Source organism: Colias croceus, chromosome 13 (genome assembly GCF_905220415.1).
Source record: "Colias croceus chromosome 13, ilColCroc2.1".
Taxonomy (NCBI): Eukaryota; Metazoa; Arthropoda; class Insecta; order Lepidoptera; family Pieridae; genus Colias; species Colias croceus.
In genome coordinates, this window is record NC_059549.1 from 2,283,802 (window position 1) to 2,308,596 (window position 24,795).

At 34.8% G+C, this 24,795-nt stretch overlaps 1 protein-coding gene and 1 non-coding gene across 2 annotated transcripts in view; both read left to right on the plus strand.

Moving 5' to 3' along the window:
- The window catches only part of LOC123696832 (lysine-specific histone demethylase 1A), a 315,499-nt gene that overhangs the window by 194,961 nt on the left and 95,743 nt on the right, over positions 1-24,795 (plus strand). The window lies entirely within an intron of this gene.
- On the plus strand, positions 10,699-10,771 carry Trnak-cuu. Its single transcript has one exon. It is a non-coding gene; the product is annotated as a tRNA-Lys (tRNA).

Genomic DNA, 24,795 nt, shown 5'->3' on the forward strand with positions numbered 1-24,795 from the left:
AAGTCATGTCTCAAATGACTTTTTAAACACGTGTTTCGTTTTTTTCGCAGAATACGTATGTTTCAACGGAAACAACAGTTGTGGTCTCGACCACACGTATCTGTTTGTTTGTTTTGTATTATTAAATATTATGTAATGATTTTTGGTTAATTGTCCTAAAATTGAACTAAAACTTGTACATTTTGTTATTCTTATTACCATATTTCATAATAATTATGTATTGGCGTTTGTTTTTTATTTTAAAAGAGTTTTAATGACATACATCCACGTATTAGTAGTTTGTTTAATACCGATAAAACCAACAATATAATGGGAGGTCCAGCTCATAAAAGTGAAGCCATCGCTATGCGCTTCGCGCATTTTTCCAACAACAAGACTAAATAGCGTCCCAATAAAGCCTATTTTATTGCCGTTTCCTCCCTCGCTTAGTTGGCATTCATCCCGAGAACTACCGAATCATTAAGGTTTATGTTTGTTGATTTTTTGTACCTCATTGTTTGGTTATGATAATAATAGGTGTTCGTTTCGACGCGGTGTGAAACTTGACGCCTCCATTCACGCGGCATTTTATTGAAGCACTTAATTTAGCGAGACGATGTCGATTTTTCTGAACTCGAAATTTTACAACGGATTTTAATGAGTTTGATTTTAGCGATGTCTTATTAATTGAATTTGTGGAAAACTTTTCGTGTTTAATAAGGGACACCTTGAATTATTTAATTTACGCATTCAAACTTTATATTAATATGAATTGTATATGTGTAATTTTAACACTTTGTGAAATTATGCTATTCGTCACATATGAAATATACAGCCTGTATTCCGGTAGATAACGTGTGATCTCCTAATATCGTTGTACCTCCATAAAAATGTGCTATTCCTTATGTTACTTTAATGGTAATTCTACCATTGCTTTTTACGATTGTGATTGTCATTGTATTTCTTTACTAGATAATATTTTGCCATAGGTACTAAATTATTATATAACGGTGCATTTACCATTAAACGAACATAGAGCTAGAGCAAGAGTATTCTTTGGTGATCTTTTAGTGTAAACAACAACTCGTATTCAGTGTTGTTCAGTATTAGAACATTGCATATAATCTTTTCGAATGCACCAAGAACAACGAAATAATGCTCTACGCCTGTTTACACTAAAATAAATTGACATAGTGGGGTTAGAATGAGCGACGCTCGCTTTATGTAAATGCACCGTTATCTACCTTATAGCCTTTATGAAAAGTATCCTACACTATACTTCCAATTGCGCTATAAATTTATTTGCACGTTACATACAAATCAAGTTTAAAGGTTAAATAATATAGTGAGTTATTTAACACCGAAGTGTATAAATTTCCGCACCATATTCGGTTGTCCAGCCCACTAGCGCAAGACCTGTATCTTGTGGATGTGTACGCCCGAATAAGGTTGAATTATGACGCCGATAAAATGGGGCAATTCATAACTGTAGCGCGTGTTGGTCCAAACTCTATAATATATAGACTCTATGGCTATTTGAATGTGCTAGATATTTTCGATGTAATGTAGAAGGTACTTATTCAGCTACATGTAATTGTATTGTTGTTATTATTGGGAAGAATGTGTAAGAAACTGTGTAATCAAAATACCTATTAATAGAATACGAAATTAGTTAACGTACGGATTTTTATTAACTATCGCAAAATAATGCCAGTGATACCTCCTTCTTCTAATTGGATTTTGGAGCAGATGCATTCCAATCATGTTTCACTGCTAATTTTTTATACAATAAGAGAGTGTATTTTATCTCCATTTAAAGTTGAAATACGTATATTAAAGCTTAAATTTAAAAGCAGCTCATTGTAAACATATTGTTGACCCATTTCGCTTGGCGGTCAGCAAAAATATAAGTTTATGCTGATTGCAATTTAAAATGTATATTGATCTCATTCATACTGTAAACGGAAATTATTATTATAACTTCCAACGCCATATTTACCTGAAAAATAAATATTTTATTAAGATATAAGATTTAAAATTATTATAAATTTATCATCTGATTCCTAATTAATACTGTAACTGCGAAAGTTTGTTAGGATGGATGGATAAATGTTTGTTACTCTGTCACGCAAAAAAATATTTGACGAATCTGAATGAAAATTCACAATTATATAAGGTCAAAATGATCACATGAGCTATAGAAATACTTGATTTTGCCCGCGGGTGAAACCGCGAGGCATAGCTAGTTAAATAATATTTCAGAAGTTTGATTATAATTGTGTACAGCTCCTTAACATTGTGTGTTAAGAGGTATGAATACTATATTACTGTTAACAGCTCTCTATTATTGTGCATTACAAACTCGACAAAGTTTCTGGAGGCGGCTTTATTTACTGGACTCTATTTGAAAGCGAACTAAAGCTGCACTCATTAAAACTTACCCGCGACCGCGAGGACTCAAACTCGGAGCGAATTTATCAGCCAACTCAAAAGTGCTGGCTCTGCCTCCATTATTTTCTATTGTGCCTGACAATACAGTTTAACTAGCGGCTTATAGATGGCTATTGCAGTCCTGCCTTGATCAATCAACGTTAAAAATAGAAGCGTAAGGAGCTTCACCTGTCTTTTGTGAAGCAGTAATGTATATTTTGAAGTAGGTACATAACATATTTTACGCATGGATCTTACGAATTAATTAAAATTTTAATGATCTTTGTTTGTAGAATTAATTTTTGTGATGAAGTTTGTAATATTTTGGTCTTGAATTATTGCATGTCTCCAAAACTGTTATTTACTTTTCTCATTGAATTGAAGTCGCACTGCACGGATGCTCCATATCGATGGCAATACAGAGAGCGATTCGCCAACTGCTCACGTAACACTTTTGTTGTTATCGTCGTTAACCACTCCACAGTCGAGTCCGGGACGATATTAAAAAGATTTGGCAACGGGCCACCCAGATATTGATCTTTATGCTTGGCCAGACGGCTATATAGGAGTTGCCTAAGTGCCATGCCGGTCGCTTTAATGACTTCCCATGTTTGTAAGTTTTGGATACGATATTTTATGTACTTGGCGCTCGTTGTCGACAGTTACTGCTGTTGGATTCGTCGCTTCGAATTACACGCATTTATTTTATGGTCTTACCTGTTAGAGACGAATGCTCGCGTCTGCGTATTGATGAATGAATACGTTTTATCGCGGCTGTAAAATTAAGTTTCTTTGTATGTTTCACGTCCCCTTATCTCAGTCGTCTGTCATGATTCCATTAAATTGGTTACCTCGGTGGATTGGACAAATAAAATGCACGTGAGTTAGGAGCTCGATTTCTTTGTTTGCAAGATATTAGTAATGTCATTCATCAATCCACTTTTTGCTCGATTTGCGTTTGGGTGTATGTTTTTTCCAAATTTTATTTATAAGCAAAAAATGTACTAGGCTATTTTGAAAATTGTACACCGTAGCGTTACTGTATCAACATTTTTGTCTAACACAAAACTAAACAATGCAGCTGCTATCGTTTGCGCAAATTGGAATATCCATACCAATTTCCTTTGTTAAAAAATGTTGTAATTAAGTTGGTGGGCGTGAAGGACGACACCTGCGCTCGTATCTGCGATCAGGCCGTTACGGTTTATGGGGTTTCTACCAAAAACAATTGGAATGGCAAAAAGTAAATGCGGGTAAAGGGCCAGGTACCAGGGGTGCAGCAGTGGGCAGGAGCGCGGGCCGCGGCGGGGTTCCACAATTTATGATTCCGCCGTGTCAACGTGGTAATGAACAGTCTGTTGCTCTTTATTGAGATAACGCTCGCAATCGATGCCCGAGCGAGAATCGACTCATTACTTACGACGCCCGATCTTGCGTGTCCCTTTATATATTTAGCTATTTTTTGCTCGACGCCTTCGTGCCAAGCCACTATTATTAACTCGTTCTATGAGTATGAGATAAACCAATTCATAAAGTTATAAAGCTCTGTCTAGGAAGGGAAGTTCGTTATATGGGCACCGGCGAATATAAATTATACTTAGCTTTGTATTTCTTGTTACAATGATGTGTTATTTATCGCTTCGGTGGCGTGCATTTTTGGCTTATGTTTCTTATAATTTAGTTTTTGTAGTAATAACGTAATTTTATCGAAATATTAAATAAACTTCGTCCTTATTTATAATTCATTATTAAAGAAATAAAGACAAAAAAGATAATTCACATGAGCTACATCATCACTTCTTTATTTATTTTTAAGTTTCGGTCTTGAGTTCATCCCGAAATATATTTTCGGTTCATTACAAATTCGTTTAAAGCTAATCAAATCAGAAATAAAACATGGAATATATCTGATTAATTAAATAACATCTAATCGCGTTTTTTATCAGCTTTGACACACGACATATTTTTTGTTGCATTTTTAATATGCATTAAGGCAGCGAGTGGACTGTCTGCATATCGCGATATGATCTCGTGATAGGAAGTACGAAGATATCATCAGTCGACTTGCTATCCACTTGTCCTTGTAGCTAAGTAGGTTATTGGATGCGGCATTTTGTATCACATTTTTTAGGAAAAAATATTTTCTGTCAACTACAAGAAAAAAGTTTTTGTGAGTTGAAAATGCGCTCTGTGATAAATATTCCTATAAGATTTTAAACATGTGTTTTCTATATATCTAATCCAAATTTTGAAGTGAAACTTCTTTATCGGGGTTGGAAAAAAATTTAGTGTAACATTTTTTCGTTACGCGCCATCTTTTTCTTATCCCTACTACGCGTGATTCGACGTATTTCTGTAAAGTTGCATATAGTAAATTATTTTTTGAAAAATAAGGTCATAAAGAAGTTTCACTTCTTACGTGTGTACACTAGTACACGCACACATTTTTTTTTAATAAATCTGTTAACATATTTGGCAATTGATGACAAGTGAAATTATCTGAAAATGCAAAAGTTCATTAAATCCAAATTGGGAAATATTTCCAACAAGATTTTCACAACTGCACCTTTTTCTTATTAGTACCTACGTAACGTGTATTTTCTTCATTTGGTACTCGTACGTCTATCATAGATTATATCGGCTGATAGCTGTTGTTTCGTCCCATGACTCTGCCCATAGTTAGCTTATCAATCGTGGCTCAATATGAACGCCTTATTCGACTCACATATAGATTTTACTGATTGATTTTATATTTGTTACAGGTATGTGGAGTTATGTTGAAGTAATAAACTTCGGTAATAGAACTACAGGAGTGATGTTCTTTTTTTATATTACCAGGTATGTGTAATAATTTCGTTTTAGTGTTTTATAGATTTTTATTTTACGTTCAGCCGTACACCTTCTAACTTACATTTTATTGCATAAAACTTCGTCGGGGTAGAAAATTTCCCTTGTCACTTCAAAGCTAATTTTCAAAACTTTTCATAAAGTCAAAGCTTATTAAACTAGTTGTTTTCAACAAGATAAACTTGTACATAAAATCGATCCAGTCCTATTAACTCTACATTTCGCGCAATAAAAATAAGCAATTGTCTACAATTGCAGTGATAAAAGGTGTCGATGCGTGGACAAGCGTAGGCACCACCAAACGTTCATTATTAAATAAAATACGACGGCGATTTGCACGCAATAGCTAAATTGTCCCATAATAACACAATAGCCGGGGAGTCAATAGTGAGGAATGAATTATAAAGTCGACACCATAAATTACCCGTGTCGCGGCCATGTAAGTGGGAAACGGGCAACAAGTGATTTTATTGCACGGTCCATTTAAAGTGAGTGGCTTGAGTTGTCAAGTTAAGCAGTCTAATAGGACGGACTGGTTTCTGCGTATTCAAATAAGATATCGCCATTATTTTCCGCGATCGATGGGTGCATGGATTGTTCGCCTGTCTCGCATGCAGTGGGTTTTCACACCCTATAAATTTGATTTCTGTTTTTTTTATCTTATTAGCGGGGTAGAATAGTAGAGGGTCTATCCGTCCTTGTGACATAACTTTTTTGTATTTAATAGTAGAATTTGTTTAGATCCATTCTTAATATCTTTCTTAGAATCAGTGATGATATTATTTTTAATCGAAGTAATATCATAATTCAAGACAAAATGTATTTTATTAAAATACGTATTTACTTCTAAAAATAAAAACCCACCGCCTCAAGTTATTCTTCACAAAATATAAAGGATAATACCAGGGCCGGACCGTGAACTTGTGGGGCCCTGGGCTGAAACTACCCAGGGGCCTTTTTTTTGGAAATGTTTATATTTTCTTAATACAGGGTGTCCAGTGGCAGATTTCAATGTTTGAGGGCTTGTAAAAAAAGAACTATTATTTCTAAACAAAATATTTTTATTAAGGTCAAAAGAAGACGAGTGCGGATTTTATCTCCTGAAAATTACATTTTCCAAATGCCGCCCTTCTACTCTCACACACTCCTCAATCTATTCCGCATGTTGAGAAAAACTTGTTTGCAAAGGGAACTGGGAATTCTGTTTGTTTCAGCCCGGATATTTTCCTTCAGTTGCCTTATGGTTGTTGGATTTGATTGGTAAACCACAGTTTTTAGATAGCCCTACTAGAAAAAGTCACATAGACTTAGGTCTGGTGACCTGGGTGGCCACGGGATGGTGCCGTTTCGGGATATGTGCTTTTCAGGAAATAACTGCCGCACTGTATTCATTGACACATTTGCAGTATGAGCCGTAGCAAATCTTGAATAATCTGAATTTGGTATGGATGGAGCTTAAGCTTTTTTCGCATAATGACCTGTAAAATCGATTTAGGAATTCCCAATATCGACGAAAGTGTGCGAAGTTATAAACGAGGATTTTCAATTACAGAATTCATAACAAGTTTAATGTTTTCTATCGTGGATACTGATGGTGCTGGACCCGGCCTAGGGTTATTAATGACTGAACCTGTAGCCCTAAACCTTGCTAGCCACGACTGTATCAAATTTATCGAAGGTCCATCTCTTAAACGATGAATTTGATAATGGTTATTAAACCGACGGCGTGTTTTCGCCAGCGAAATCACCCGAAAAGTATGCCTCAATAGCATAAGAGCAATACTCTCCGCTCCACTGCTCCATGGCGACTAAAAAATCCGCAGAGCTCACGCGCTGAATGACACCCCCCGCGTCCCCTTCGCACGTCGCGTTTTAAAACTAGAAGCGTTCAAACATTGAAATCTGCTGCTGGACACCCTGTACTTACTTTCGCAATTTTGTTATTTTAACATATTCAAATTTGATTTTAAATCGTTTTATTAATTCAGGAGTCTATCGCGGACAAACAAAGTACCTAACACGTAATTTTTTTATACATATTTAGATAATAAAAAAATAATAAAATAATGTTATTCATCCATACTAATATTATAAATGCGAAAGTAACTCTGTCTGTCTGTCTGTCTGTTACTCAATCACGCCTAAACTACAGAACCAATTTGCATGAAATTTGGTATAGAGATATTTTGATACACGAGAAAGGACAAAGGCTACCTTTTATTGCAAAATATGTACCACGGGCGAAGCCGGGGCAAACCACTAGTTTATTATAAATTAGTAAAAGAATCTGACAGTTATGTTATTTAAATAATAATTTAGAAATTAACCTTTCTCCATTTTTGTACTGCAAATTCTTTTATTGGTCATCACATTGCAAGTTTTGTTAGATCACAATGTAGGTAAATAAATATGTAAATAGTAGTAAAACGTAAATAGTTATATATTGACACCCTAAAAGTTGTCTCAAAACCTACATATGGTAGGGTCTAAGCAACTATTTAATTTCAAGGTCAAATGAAAATTCAAAATGAAAATTCCCGGAAAATATCTGGAAAATATCCGGAAAATGCCTGGGAAATATCCGGAAAATGCCTGGGAATTTCCTGGAAAATCCTCGGAAAATGCCAGGGAGAAGCCTGGAAAATATCCGGAAAATGCCTGGGAAATGCCCGGAAAATTCCCGGAAAATATCTGGAAAATGCGTGAAAATGTCCGGGAAAAGTGTGGAAAACGCCTGGAAAATCCTCGGAAAAGGCCTTTAAAATCCTCGGAAAATGCCAGGGGAAATCCTGGAAAATATCCGGAAAATGCCTGGGAAATGCCCGGAAAATTCCCGGGAAATGCCTGGAAAATATCCGGAAAAAGCCTGGGAAATATCCGGAAAATGCCTGGGAAATGCCCGGAAAATATCCGGAAATTGCGTGAACATGTCCGGGAAAAGTGTGGAAAACGCCTGGAAAATTCTCGGAAAAGGCCTGGAAAATCCTCGGAAAATGCCAGGGAAAATGCCTGGGAAATATCCGGAAAATGCCTGGGAAATTCCTGGAAAATTCCCGGAATACAGGGGAGGTGTACTTATTACTTTACAGGTATTTCCCGGAAAATGAAAATTCCCGGAAAATGTCTGGAAAATATCCGGGAAATGCCTGGGAAATATCCGGAAAATGCCTTGGAAATGCCCGGAAAATTCCCGGAAAATATCCGGACAATGCGTGAAATGTCCGGGAAAAGCGTTTTAAATGCCTGGAAATCCCCGGAATACAAGGGGGGTGTACTTATTACTTTACAGGTATTTTCCGAGGATTGTCCGGATATTTTCCGGGAATTTTCCGGGCATTTCCCAGGCATTTTCCGGATATTTCCCAGGCATTTTCCGGATATTTTCCAGACGTTGACGTTGTTCACGCAAATTTCGGATATTTTCCGGGCATTTTCCGAGGATTTTCCAGGCCTTTTCCGAGGATTTTCCAGGCGTTTAACACACTTTTCCCGGACATTTTCACGCATTTTCCAGATATTTTCCGGGCATTTCCCAGGCATTTCCCAGGCATTTTCCGGATATTTTCCAGGCTTTTCCCTGGCATTTTCCGAGGATATTCCAGGCATTTTCCGAGGATTTTCCAGGCGTTTTCCACACTTTTCCCGGACATTTTCACGCATTTTCCGGATATTTTCCGGGCATTTCCCAGGCATTTTCCGGGAAATTCCAAGGCATTTTCCGGATATTTTCCGGGAATTTTCCGGGCATTTCCCAGGCATTTTCCGGGATTTTTTTTCAGGTATGTTCCACTTTTTCCCCGGACATTTTCACGCAGGCATTTTCCGGGGACATCCGGAAAATGCCTGGCAATGCCTGGATAAGTCCCGGAAAATGCGTGAAAATGTCTGGAAAAAGCGTGGATAAAAAAAAATTAAAGCAGAAAACCAAAAAAAGAAAAAGAAAGCTAAAATCTTTCATATTAAATGTATATGGGATATTCATATTTCATACTTAATGTATGGGAGGGTTTAAAGATAATTTTTTTGATATTTCTCGATTTATTTTTAAAAATTTATTACGGCCATTTTACTCATAAGGTTAAGTACTTTCGATATCAGTTTAAAGTTTTTTGTTATCTGTAATACTTACGGAAAAATCGCCTGTGCACACTTAACGATTACACCCTGTATAAGTATTTACAGACTTACAGCTGGGTATCTCGAATTCCGAGATTCTTACCTAATTTAACCTTACATGACTTGGCCATAACTCGTTCGGGCTCGTACATAAGAGTTAAAACGCATTCAATAACGCATTTCGTTAAAAAATGACAAATGTTTATAAGTATATAAATTTTTAATAGTACGTTGATAGTTATAAAAAAATTATTTCGGTGTTAGATAGCCCATTTATAGTGGAAGGCTATTATATCATCAGGCTAAGACCAACAGGATCTGAGCCACGTGAGTGAAATCGCGGGGAACAGCTAGTTATTATTATGTATAACTACCTATATAAAATAACCAAATAGTTTCAATAAATGAGATTTATTTTCTATAAGTTGAAAATCAACATGCAAACATCCTTTTAGGTACATGTTAGCAAAAGTTATTGAAGTAGGTAGTTATGCGATTTTTCAAATTATCGCCCATTGTTTTTATCGGGGTATGGGGGCCCTTTTAACCTCGGGGCCCTGGGCTGCAGCCCATAAAGCCCATGGGTAGATCCGGCCCTGGATAATACGATTTATAACGATGCATTGATGATCGCTAAGAGTGGGAAGTGAATGAGCGGTGCGGAAGTGTCCGTGGGCCTTCATTGTTACGGTATTATGAATTACGGTAATATTATGCGCTGACAATATTGTAGGTATACTAAGATGGTACGGAAAATATGCCAGCTAACACCTATGTAATTTGTGAGGGTTATACGTATTTTATAAGGTGCTAGTGTTTTTGTAAGAAGCTTACATCATTGCAACTACATATTTTTAAAAATTAACCAAGTAACCTTTCCAGTTTAAATAAATTAATTTAATGACAATTAAGTTACGTTGTGTTATAAATGCATGAAATAAGTAGGTAGGTACATAATACAATAGGTGATCCCGGATCCTTAAAACTTCCGCATTGGTAGAATTTGCTTATACGAACTATTTTATAATTCTAAACGTGTACCATTTTCTTATTCCTTACATCACGATACCCTATAAGAAATAACAAATATGCCGTGTAAACTTAGTTTTGCTAGAATTTGAATTCTAGGAACAACTTGTACATTTGTACAAGTTGCATTATATCCAAGAAATCGTCTATATGCATGAGAATTACGTTTAAATATAAATTGGCAAACTGCCAGTTATATGTATGCTAAATATAGGCTACAATACAGGGAATTGTTGTATTAAAGCTGGTTCATACGGTGTGTTGATAAGGTACGATATTTTCGTAACACTATCACAAGCCCGGCTAGCTCAGTCGGTAGAGCATGAGACTCTTAATCTCAGGGTCGTGGGTTCGAGCCCCACGTTGGGCGTCAATCTTTTTGTATTTTTTTTTTGTGAACAAAAAAAATTTTTTTGAACTTTTTTAATTTTAGTAAAAAAATATTATTGAATTTATTTTACTTTTAATGCTTTGTAACATTTTAAGACTATTTTTTTGCTTATATTTACTCCTTCTCTTAGCATAATGAAACGTTTTACACGTAAAGAACGGAACATAAATACTAATTAGTATGCGCGGTCATGTATTTACTTAGTAAATAACCAAATCATCATGTAGGTACTCGCTCGGTAAATAAATATCTTATTGCAATAATATTGTGTACTGGCCGCGTTTAAAAGTACTGAAGGGTCACTACCAAATATTTCCCACGATTTAACTGTCACACACTCGAATGCTATTTGTAGTACTTATGTTGTAACCGTTCTATAAGTAGCTGTCAACGTTGAAGTTTTGTGCTTTCAATTGTTATGAAATTTCTTTTTTTTAACGATTAGGTGCTGGTTTATAAGATTGTAGATTTGATTAAAAAATGTTCACACGTAATATATGATGGATCATGTATGTGCTCAAAAGTCTCGCTCTGAGTCGATTTTTGCTGTGGAAACATGTTTAAAAGAAATATTCACTAATTTTATCCGATGTATTAATACGCATGTTAAATTGTGTATGTAGAATGCAGTTATGTATGTATCAAACACATCGTAGATACTTTTCCAATTTACACGTTATCTACGCGTAACGATTTAATTTTATTATTTACGTTTTTAACAGGTTTTTAAAAATGTCGATCTGAGGGACTACTACGTGCGTGGCGTACTAACTGTTGAGTTAATTAAACATAATTATACCATAAATCCACACAACAGGATAGGAATATAATAGTATTATAAGATAAATCTTATTGAGATTCAAACGTAAGCGTCGCGCCGGTTGAAATTTGTGTAGGCCGCAGCATAAACGCTCAGATAAGGTAACTGCATTTTGTATATAAATACTATAAGGTTTTCAATTACAAGTGGCGCGCTTAAATCAGGTTCTCATCGGGCCTTATTAACTATGAGATTACGATAGTGCTTTATTATTTAAGTTGGGAATAAATAATATAACTATGAATCGCGTATCGCTATCGACTACGCATATCTAATTGAATAACATCGAGTCGTGCCTTTACTTAAAATGATAAATATCATTATGTCGTTGCTTTTCCTTGTGTGTGTTTTTTTATGAGGATAGCTTTGTATGAAAATCTGGAATATCATTTTCTGAATTTGATTTAAATAAGGATTCTAATAATATGATAAAAATAGACTTATTTTTCATGTTCAGTAACAATATTTTACTCGCTTTTATGTCGCTGCTCTTTATAATAAAATGATTGCATTTTGATTTACGCATTTAGTATTTCATTTGATCATATCGAATTCGTATTTAGTATTTCGTTCTTTGAATTCCCAATACGTAAGTAGCAATTAGCAAATAAGTTACCATTTTGACTTTACCTTGAAGTTTCAGATAAATTGGTTAAGAATAGTTTTAATAAGGTGTAGATCGTTCCCGTCATGGGTAGTAGCATAGTCAAGAAGTGTCACGTAGCAAAGTAGGTCGTCGGACGTGTCTAATTTGGCATTTGGCAGCCGAGCGGTGTCAAAGCTGTAGCCTGTAGCATCTCGTTTAATAGGAGACGTTTCACATTGAAAATGCAGTTTATTTTGTTGGAATTCTATGAATTTAATACATACTTCAGATTACAAAGCATTTGAATGCTATAAAACTGAATATTATAGTACATACTTCTGAAGGTACCGCATTAGTTAACGTAGATGTCATGTGGTATGGTTCGGATTTTTTTTTTCAAAAATTAAAAGGAGAGCAGCTTTTACCTACATATATTATGCATCAAACAGATCTTCATCTTCATTGCACTCAAGGCACACGAAATGTGGATTGGACTGAACCGTACCGTTGAATCTTTTATAATAGATAGGGAGGCGAGGTAGCTAAATGGCGTAATTAAACGGCGCCGTCGAGACTTATCAAAATCGATAGATAAAATAATTTCGAAAAGAAAAGCTTCTATGGTAAAAACCATTTTAGCGGTGGGTTTGGCGTGTACGGATTTTCAAAAATGTAAAAAAAAATAGTTACTTGGGCATTCTCGAGCGCGTCAGATATTCATACTACGTATGCCCCAAGTGCCTCTGATAACAATGGTATACTAATCTGCCGGTTTGCGTGGTGGGGCTAGGCATATTAATTCGTCAAAAATGCACAAAAAAAAAATTTACTCGAGCGCGTCAGATTTTCGGAAGGGGTGTTAAGTAGGCCGCAAGGAAGCTCCCCTTAAAAAAACTGACGATTTCGGCGTGACGATAAGTTACGATGAATTTTTGAAAATGCAGAAAAAAAAAGTCCTTTTGAAATTCTCGAGCGCGTCAGATTTTCATAGGGGAGGTTTATCTCGGTCTCCTGAAAGCATATTTTCTTAATCTGACAAAAATGTTGGTGGGTTCTCTTAATCTGACCGAAAAAGGTTTGAGAGTTTCTTTTTTTTAATCATCGTTATTTCATATCAATTTTTTTTAACACCCTGAGTTTTCGAGATATACTCAAAAAACCGGGAGTTTGAGTTTTTATGATGCTTCAAGTCAAAAAGTTTTAACTTTGGACAAAAATGTAAAGAGACCTTTTTTGTGTAAAATAAAATTACCTTTTTTGTTAATTTAAACTTTTTTTTTTGAAAAAGTAAAATTCGCGACTTATATGCTGCAACGCGTTTTTCGGAAGACGAAATGGCTCCTCCAGACTTCCGGTCACGCGGAAACCGGCAGATTTTGTATTTTTAGTAAGTTTTAGATTATATTCTTCAAAATAAAAATAAAAACAATCGCGCTCGAGAATGCCGGATTAACGTTTTTTTTTTACAAGTTCGCGACTCTATAACTTGGCGGCGTCAAGGACTTATCGTCAGATTAGTTAAATTTAGTCTTAAAACACTAAAATCAACCCCCAATATCTTAATCTGACGCGCTCGAGTATTTCAGACTATCGATTTTTTTTTACTAATCTGATCGTCTATCCTGGGCGCGCGTCACTACTTAAAGAGCTAAATAGTTAACAAGGTTGTTCTATTAGGTCTAAGGTATCTCTCATATCTTAAACTGCCACGCTCGAGTATTGCAGAAAATTCCCCTCTTCGCCTCCCTATCTATAACATGTTTTTTACATGCCAAAAAGCTAACACGGAGTCAGCATCTCATAATGCAAGCAAATGAATCGTTCCCAGGAATCGCGCGCAACTACCACACGTAAAGTTGCAATAACAAGCGTAAGATTATAACAGCTTGATATCAGCTATCTGTGATCTTGCCGAAAATACGCGGGCACCTATTATGGGGCGGTGATTTTATAAGGGATTCCTTACTTTGATATGGGGGCAAATCATTTCGTCGTCGGTGCAGCGGGCCAAGGAGATCTTCGGAGATATGCGGTAGTTTTATTGCTTATTTTGGTTGAATTAAATCGAAATTCCGATGCGGTGGTATTTAGTACTGGCCGTTTGTATGTCTTGATGTGTGATGGAGCGTGATTTGATTTTAGCGCTTATGGCTGGACTGGAATTTACATTGATTATTTATATTCCAGGTATTATTATAAATGCGAAAGTAACTCTGTCTGTCTGTCTGTTACTCAATCACACCATAACTACTGAACCAATTTGCATGAAATTTGGTATAGAGATATTTTGATACCCGAGAAAAGACATAGGCTACTTTTTACCCCGGTAAATAGGATAGTTTTATCCCGGAAATCCCACGGGAACGAGAACTATGAGGGGCTTTCTTTGACTGCGCGGGCGAAGCTGCGGCTGAAAAGCTAGTTGATTATAATTATAATGATCTTGTTAGATATATTTCATGTACCTACATTCAGTAAAAGTAAAATTCCTGGAAATCTAATAAGTATTTTGTCTCTCGTTAAAACTTTTTTCCTTTATTCAAATAATTCAAACTAAACAGCCTAAATTATAATTCTTATTGGAAAGTATGAAAAATACCTAGAATTAACAAATAAAGAATATAAACATTAAAAAAAAATACAAAAAACTTAACTTTTGCTACAAAATGGACATTCACCCAAAGATAATATCAGAGTAAGCACATAGATGAACTTAGATCTGCACTGATTTTCATTGCACATTAACCTACTGACAGTAGCTTATCATACACTAGAAGTAATAAAATATACATATTCCATTATATATGTAGCAGAGACTCTATTTCTGCGTAAATCATCATCACTAGGTACATAGTATAAACAAAGTCGCTATCGCTGTCTGTCTGTCCCTATGTATGCTTAAATCTTTAAAACTACGCAACGGATTTTCATGTGAATTTTTTTATTATAAGACAGAGTAGTTCTTGAGGAAGGTTTTAGTATGTAGTTTGTTAAGTTTTCTACAAAGCGAGTGAAGCCGCTGGCGGAAAGTTAGTAGATAATAAGTTCCTAAAATTCCCAACGTGTACTGAAAAATGACAAACTATTGCAATACTACCAAACAATTTTAATACAGCCATATAAATTCATGCAAAGTTTCAATGTCTATACAGAATTACAATTCTTACAGGATTCGCCTCCGCCGCTCGTACATTTGGAATTTTATTCGAGTTACGTGTTTATATATTCTCTTTCGCTGAGTAAAAAGTCGTATTTACTTTATTGTTCCCCGCGTCGCTTCGTTAACGCGACCTTTCGCTTATTTATCGTATCCTCTTCGCGAAATACAATTTCCAAATTCGAAGATAAATTTAAACGTTGCATGCATTTAAGTCTATCTCGGTATTGAAGGCTTATGCAAATGTGAGTAGTCATGCCGTAGGATATTAAATGTGTATGCTTTGTGCATATTGTTTGAGATGCTACAAATGTAAGAGGTCATAGTGATGTCTTAGTAGATAGTGCTAAAAAGACTGGAAGAACAATTTTATTTATCCTGTTAAAACTAACATTTTTTCGTTACTTAGTTAAATTCGTTTCTAATGTTTTTAATGTTCTATTGTGTTCGTGTTCATTAATATTAACCTAATCTTAACTGTAGATTCTACATTTATGTATAAGCTAGACAGCTTTAGAGACGTTAAGTTCTGAATTTAGTTATCAGAAATTTTAGGATCTCTAGCGTAAAATTAAACCAAGTTTAATTTAGTTGCTTCATTCTTAAGATTTGAATTTGACAAGGTGGTGGAATTAATTATTTAAATCAGAGTATAAATTATCAAAATTATATCTTTTGTCCTTCTAGTAATTTTACCAATTTGAGATATACTCACCTACTACTTTTACTTACTTTATGGACTAACTTCTAAATGTCCTTGAAATGCGTGTGCTTTCTTTCTTGTTTAATAATGTTCTAAGACATTTTCCATTGATCGATTTATTGCTCCGATGATGATAGAAACCGCGCGAATGCGAGTGTTCCTCGCGCATAATTCACCCTCGCGCGGTGTGTAAATATGTCGTGTCGCAATTGTTAAGAACAATCCGCGATACAAGATAAAGGGGAGAGCGTAAAATAAATTTATTTACAACCGGCAACCAATCGGTATTTAATTGGCGCGTCAGTTGAGGATTCGGCCGCCCCGCTGTTGCGAGGAAATTATGTAGAGGTGTTCACTTGCAGGGAAATGCGTTTTGAAATACGTTAGAATTATACGGACCCGGATCGCTATTCAGATTTCAAATGAATCTTGTTTGACTAATTTACGGCTCGTTTTTTTAATGTCGAATGTGGTGTTTTTTTTAATGATGGCGATGTTTATTGCTTATTAGCATTGATTTATATTATGCTGAATTATTAAAAAGTATGTAGAATTACAATTTTTTACGAAACATAATTTTATTTGTATTGTTGGGCGAGGTTGCTTTCGAAAGCGTAACCGGGAGCTTTTAAAAGTAGTATTTACTAAACTAGAAAATCATTATTGCAATCTCTATCCTTTTAAGCTATTGAATATTGACAATTAATGTATGAAAGTGCACAAATCACAATGCTTTATATGGGGTTTTAATGTGATTATCTAAATAGTATTTAATAAAAGGCAAATTGTTTGTTGCATATAAAGATAGTAACATAATAATGTAATCCACACGTGTAGATGTAGGTAGTTATTTTAAGCCATAGGGTGATGTGAAATGTTATTGTTTGCTAACTCTGATTGCTTTGATGTTTGTTTGTTTTAGACGGGACGCAGGTATTTGACATAAACATTGACATACATTTATTCATAGAAAGTAATATAATAAATATACAACATATTGTACAAGAATAAAACAAAACAAATTGAATAGCAGACTGTTAAAACAGGATAAAGAAGACAGTCAAACGGGAAAACATTTGGAATGATGACATTATAATTAAGAGTAAGTGCATTTTTGCCAAAATCTCTTTAATTTTCCTTTTTTAACGCTAATGCAAAATAACGATTAATATTTTTATATGACAATTCGAAACTGATTTTTTTTCCATAGGAATTCAATCCCGATACACGTATAATATTATATGAACATTAATAATTGTATTCAAGCTTTATTCCTCTGAAGAAAAAAAACGTAATAAAAGATTGATAACATTTAATTCGTTATATGCTTAATTATATCTTCTCATGGGAACGTTAAAATGTTCAATCATGGCGCGATAATGATTTGACATTAATCACGTGTCGTTGTTAATCTTGTAAATACAGTTAATGAACGTGGACAGTGATAAAATTTAAATAAATATGATGTATTGGAGACTTAGGTGTGAAGTGCCGGACCCCCGACCGTAACGTCATAATTTTGGATAGTTATACGTTATCTACGTTGATTGTGTTTTATTAGCCGGTTACCTATGTTTGACCACTGCGTAAGCTATCTTGCCTTTTTATTACGGCACCTGTAAATTCCAACTATGAACGTATAAAGATTAAAATTTATTTTTTAAAACGTAGGTAGGTAGAGTAGGATGTTATCAGATTAGTTTTATTCGTAGAATTTCACCAGAATATTCAGTTATTTCACAGAAATGTTTCGTACAATGTAATTAGCGCTCTAGTTTCATCTCGCATTATTTCGGCCTCCTTGAGAGCGAATATTATTTTAATTTATGTAGTCTTTGTTTAAGCTGTTTTCAAAGGAGAATACTGGTCTAATTCTAATGCTATGATAGTTTCGTGTTGGTAATTTAAACAGCTGTGATGTTTAACAAAATATACTGTAATTTGCATGCGAATAAGATCTTTCAGATCATTTTGGAATATAACCTTATTTACTTCTGAAAAAGATATTTATATTATGAAAATAATAATAATGTATTGAACAGTTTAAATGAGACTAACAAGTCTCATTTAAACTGCTGCATAACTGCATTTAAGCTGTTAATGAAGATGAATAAATTTGTCAATTGTTTAAAAATATCGTTTGCTTTGCATTTAAATTGCGATTAGTTCGATTCCGATGACAAGGGGCGCGATGCAACCTTAAAATATGATACGTGCCCATATAATTGGCTATTAAAATACTCATTTCGCATCTGACGCGTCATAAAATTACTTGATAGCAATAACAAGAGCATGTCAGAGTTAATATTCTGCGCGTATGGCTCGCAGAACCGGTCCGTCGGTATTATTTACACTTACAATGTTAAATGAAATGCCGTCGCTATTTTTCAAGAACGCGTAAAGTAAGGGCTGCTATTAAAGTATCGCGGTGCGTTGGGGATAATTTGATGATTGGAAGTGTCGGGCCAGCAGAGGAGTCGCCACCTGGTACTGGATTTATTCAATTATTAGCGTACATGGTGTTTCTTGAGAGGATTTCTTCGTGATATTGTGTAGAGATAAACCATGGAATTTTAATAAAAAGTTATGTAGTACCTATAATTTTTATTTAATATTAACATTTAGTATCTAATGTTAAGTATGGACATGTAGAAGGTAAGTAGGCATTAAAATTATAAGTCCTCCTTGTAAATACTAAAAAGTAAAATATGTACTAAATGTTTTTAAATAATGCTTGCATTTTATTGCACACTGGAATGTAATTTTGAAAAGATACAACCACAGAACAGTAAAAACTAATAGAAGTGTGATGTGGGCGTGGCCCACGTGTCACTAGTAAGGTAAGATCACCTAACTTGCTCTCAGTTGTGCGCAGAAAAATATTCGAGTCGGTTGTCAGCTGTCAAACCTTTTTTCCATATTTATTCATTAATAAGGACGTGTTGTTTTGTATTAGAGACCAAAAATGATAGCAGACACAATAATATCAGCAATGGAGGCATTTCATACCATCGGTAAGTCTTATTTTAATTTATTTTAAATATATTTTATGTTATAACTTCGCTTGTCGTAATTTGTCAAAAATTTATAAAAATATTAAGTCAAAATGAACCTTAATCCATAAGAAATTAGTACTAATATAGATTGAACAGCAAACAAGACTTTCTGGAATATTATTGCAATAAACAAACGAATGTCGGATTAGTGATGCATGTGGCGCATATCGACAGTATCGATACTTTAGAAAAGACACAATCACTATAAAATATTAAATTTTATTTTATTTTTCCTTAGCTTTCATTTGTCCTATTTATTTATAGATTTTCCAAAGAGGCTAATTTAAAAGAGAAATGGATAAATGCAACGTGACGAGTTAACTGGATGCCGTACAGCACTAAGCAGTCTAACAAAGGCCACCGATACATCAAACCTACGGCAGTTCCAAGATTTAAAATAATGCATAATTTCTGTTTGTATTTTGTAAATATAGATTTATACTATTCTATTCCGTTTTTAATTAAAATATAATAATATGAAAAGACGTACTTAGTAGTAATAAACATACTCCAAAATGTGACACATTATACTATACTCATATAATAGAAAGCAAAAAAAATGCACAAAAAAATATTTATTTGTGAATTATCGATAACAAGGCTGACATCCCTTAGAGCATAGCATCAAGTTAATGTCATTAATGTAGAGTGACACAAATTTCAACCTTATCTTTATGTGTTGAGGTTCAAAGTTATATGTATCGAAAACTAACGCCCTCTGTTGTGGAGTAGCTGAATGTTTTCGAATTTGGAATTTCTGAGCAGCAAAGGGAAACAAAACAGCTAATATGCCTAGAGATGTTATATTAAAATAAACCGTAACAGGGTGCGTTAGGGTACATATTGAAATGCTGAATTTATAACCTAAGTCAGTTTTTACTCAAATTAAGCTGTCCAATCAAAGGCATAGTTTACTTGTAGTGTACTGTATAACTATCGATTTAAATGTGTGGGTTTGGCGACACTGGTTTTCATACTAATTATGACATTATAGCACTTCTATTAGTTTTTACTGTTCTGTGGATACAACCTAATATTATAATAATAAAACCCATGTAAGTATGAACTCTTTTAAAGCTCGCATTCTTGACTCGTATAATTTCGTGCCCGTTATACAAAGTCCGCCTCTCAATTAAATAAAAATGACTACAAGACGGACTACGAATGTAATGCATAATAATTTATTTCACCAGTTTAATGCCAAATAGGTCACGAGTTGTGCCTAAGGGCCGTGTTGAGATGTTGGTATGTTTTCGTTTGACGAGAATTCGCTTCGAATATATTGTATGTTCAACATTTTGGCTACATTTCTGGGTAATTGATAACATAGTACGTGATAGTGCACGCTTCTAGGAATATAATGTGTATTGTTCTGTTTCAAGTAGATTAAATTCGTTAAATGTGTTGGATTTTGAAATCGTTTTGTTTTGTGAGGAATTTTTTTGTCACGAGCGAAAAAAAGTTGCTATTGCTACTTGGCAATATTTAGCCAAGTAAGCAATTCATATTTATTCAAGTAATATATAATTATTTTGCATAGGTACCTACCTGATTTCACGCATATTTATTAAGCATATAATTAACACAGATAATAATGAATACTAGCAAACATTTAATAATTTCACGCGCACGCGCCGCCTAAAATTAATCTGTAACGTTGTCTACAATAAAGCGTTATTATCCGATACACAATATCAGAGCAATAATTCGAGCAATTCACCAACCAACGGCTTAATTATAACCTATCGTCGGAAGTGATCGTTTATACGTTTGAACGCAAAATGTAGATATCAGCAAGGTGATAATTGGTAGGTGTTGAAAAGCTCTCGGCGTCTTAACACCTCAGTGATTTGCTTATCCTGTTCGCGACTCGCGGCCTTGTCGAGATGCAAACAATTAGGTGTCAAGGCAGCTGTTTTATACGAATATTTTCAAGTGAATTTGTACGGCGTGAAAAGATAATGAGGTGCTAATGCCGTGGGCCTGTTATCGGTGTTGGTTTGTGTAACGGGACTTTGTTAGCGGTGGTGTGTGTGTTCTACTCATATCTGTGGCAGCTGATTGACTAGCTTGTTTATTATATGGAAATATCTAGAAATGTTATAAGGGTTTTCACCGTACCAAAACATTTTATTTTGGTAGCTATCTCATCTGTAACGATCGCAGTTGTATTTTTAACAAACTATCGTTATGGAATATGGACATAAGCATATTGAAATTATATGGAATAATTCAACGGTGTATAAATGTCAACAAGTAGATATTTTCCTGTATGTGTATTCGATGTGTATTAAAGCAAAGGTCTTGAAAATTATCTTCTGATTATTTTTAATACCGTAGCTTTCATAACATAATATACGGTCACGTACCATAAATTTTACAACCTAGCATGTCTAAATTATCTAAAAATCACTCCAACACATTAGTATGCGCTCAATTTGCAATCACATGTACATCTACAAATGGAGATCGCAGAATCGGCACCGGCTCCAATGATCGTTGCAGGCGAATGCTTAACGTGATAATTTTATTTTCGCACACACACGCCCTCGCGCATATTTCAGAGTAACAAGCAATAAAAATTGTTATAGATAGTCCATCAGTTTTCCCATTCGTAACACTCACACTATTAGGCCGCGTTTCCACCTGATATGTGCCCTCGCATGCGTTGAATTGTCATCTATTACTCGAAATTATATTACTATTATGGAATGTGTACCTCGCATGCATTCCTCGCACACACCTCTCGCTGCTGAACCTTTTCCACCAGAGCTGTGCTGAGCCTGGCGAGACAAATGAAGCGATATGATTGGTTCTTTACAAACACATCCCTCGCTACTCATCCTCGCACATCTTTGGTGGAAATTCACCCTTACACGGACAGTCGGCGCGGCCCGTCGTGATTTATCAGCCTGCATCGCCGACCCGCGAACAGCGTTTATTGCTCGCTCGTTATTTATAATTTATTTTTAACGGTCACCGATTTGTAGGCGCACTGCATGTGTGTGTGTGTGTGTGTGTGTGTGTGTGTGTGTGTGTGTGTGACGGGAAGTACAGGCACGTAAAGGTCAATCTTAGATCGCGGTTTCGTACGTTGATGGAATTGATGTGAAAAGTAAAGTATGTAAGGAGTGTGTGGTATGTGATTTATTGATTTATGTGTAGTTTAGGTGAGGTGTTGTGCAGAGGATGTGAACGGTGTTAGTAGGTATATATTTTCTTAGGGAAAGCTGATTTAATTAATGAGCTAACTTATGAACTACATAATACGTAGAACCACTAGATATACTAGTAAAACAGCGTGTCTGTTTCTAACACACTAGAAAGTCTTTTCAGTTGCGCTTATAAGGTTTTAAATTTTCATCTATTTTCCACGATACCATGTTCATATGAGTGGTATTTGCGAATAAAATGGTTTGGTTGAAGTGCATCATTTCCAATACCAAATAAAATAGTAAATCTGTTCTAACATTTGTTAGCCACATACATAGCAGGATAAAATAATAACACGAATCGTTATGTAATAGCACTCGGTTTCCTGTGCAAGCGCAGGCTTGGGCCTTAGACGAAAACATGCGTCTGTTTATTTGTATTATTTGTTCACTAACGTAGCCAAGTATTTGTTGTATAGTAAATTATAGAACCTCGCTTCATAACGTTTATCGATTAATGAGAAATTACGGGGAATTCAATTTGAGATTTAGTAACTGGTAACTGCGATTATGGTAACTGTTTGTGTGCTAATAGTTATTTATGTATTGTGTAAGGTATGGTCAGTTAGGTGGTTATTAGTGGCGTGACCTATAACGGCACTGTGCATTTTATTTTTAATCAAATATATAATATACGTTATATAAAATATAGACGAAATGATAGAAGCATGCACATTCCGAGACAATATAAAAGTCTATAAAATGTATCCTGAGTTGGCAAAGAGACGACTCGTCTCTTTTGATTCTAGATGTCGCGTTGTGTGTACAATAATATATTGATACCTAATTAATTATTATATCATCCAAAGATAAACATTGAAATTAGGTTTATCCTTTTTATTACCCTTTTATTTAATTTTTAATTCTAGATTATCGCGCCTATCACAAAAAGATTCATCAACAGTTTCACCTTGACACTACATTGTTTGTGTTTGTGTAAAAAAAGTTTGACATGCATCGAACGAATGTAATAGAGCTCGCCATAGAGCAGCGTCAGAGACCGCGATGGCAGCGAATGATATAGTTTGCCTCCATGATTTGACCATCGATACACGCGGCAGATTTACAATGCGAATAGTTATTTATGGCGGTGTTCGATCCAGATGTAATTTAATGTTGTTGGCACGCATAAATCAAGCTCATCCACTGGCCTGTTATCAGCTTTGGCTCGACGCTCGTAACCCGATAATGTACGCCGGTGCCGCTCACACGCACTTCTTAATTAACATTTGATTATGTTGATTTTGAAAACATGTGTTCTTGGTCGTCCATGTTTATGGTTCGTGTGATTGATTTATATGGTGCTCGTAAGGACAGATTTGTAGAAACTATGTTTCTTTAGTGTCAATAAAATGTAATAAATTAGTTAATATAAGAGAGATAAAGAAGACACCTGCCTGATGTCGTGCCTGATTTAATAATAACTCAATTTGAATTGTCTCAGTGGATCAAATTAGTTTTATTTATCTCGTAAAAAAAATGACTTGAGTTGTTTTAATTTTTCCATACCTACAGTGCGTGAAATCGTGACGTGAAATTATATTAGAAGCCAGTGATTAGCTTAATAAAAAAAAATAATACCTATTTAATAATATTTTTTATCAAACTACACACAAGTAAATCTGAACTTTGACCTATATATCAAATGGTTGGTATTGAACAAAACCGTGCCACCAGGGGAAATGTATTTATTACCGCCGTTCCAATATCGATCGGTGAAATTTTAATCAGATACTTAGTGAAAGACATAGTCTCTTGTTCGTGCCCTCAACCTTTAAGAACATGAATAATTTATACGTTCTATTCTTTATTTGGAGTATGATTAACAAGAATAACTGACTGATCACGATGTTTTTGTGTGTTCATTCCAATGTACATCTTTTAGTTAAACACGACTTGATGTTCACCATATTCGATTCGTTTGGGCTCCTTTTTTACATTTATCTACTTTTAATAAAGACAATGGCCGGAATTTGAATTACCTATTCTCGTTTGGTGTTGATGTTAATTTTACGCTATTAATTAATGTGAATGACAATTATTTGCTTGGCGATTTTGTCGTTTATGGAATGGTTTCTTATTAGTTTTATGAATAAGGTTAGTTGTTCTTGTTGAATATTCCAGTTAGTTTACAATTGCTGCGTCTAGTGTTTTTTACATATTTTTAAAATGTTTACTGTATGCTTTATTCGTTCTGATGACTTAAGTAAGAAACATGATATTTCATTTGGAAGTCACGAAAGGTAAATAGAAGACGGATTGGTGAATTAAAATTAAGCATGTCCTTCATATAGAACATTATTTATCACGATATTTTACTGTGTGAGAATGACAATGCTCGTTTTGTATTTTTACAAGAATTGAACGTTGGATTATAAATTTTATTTTTTATTGCTTATATTATTGTAATAGATACCAATTGGTCTACTGTTTACGGTTACTGCTTATAATATTATAAATAAAACGATA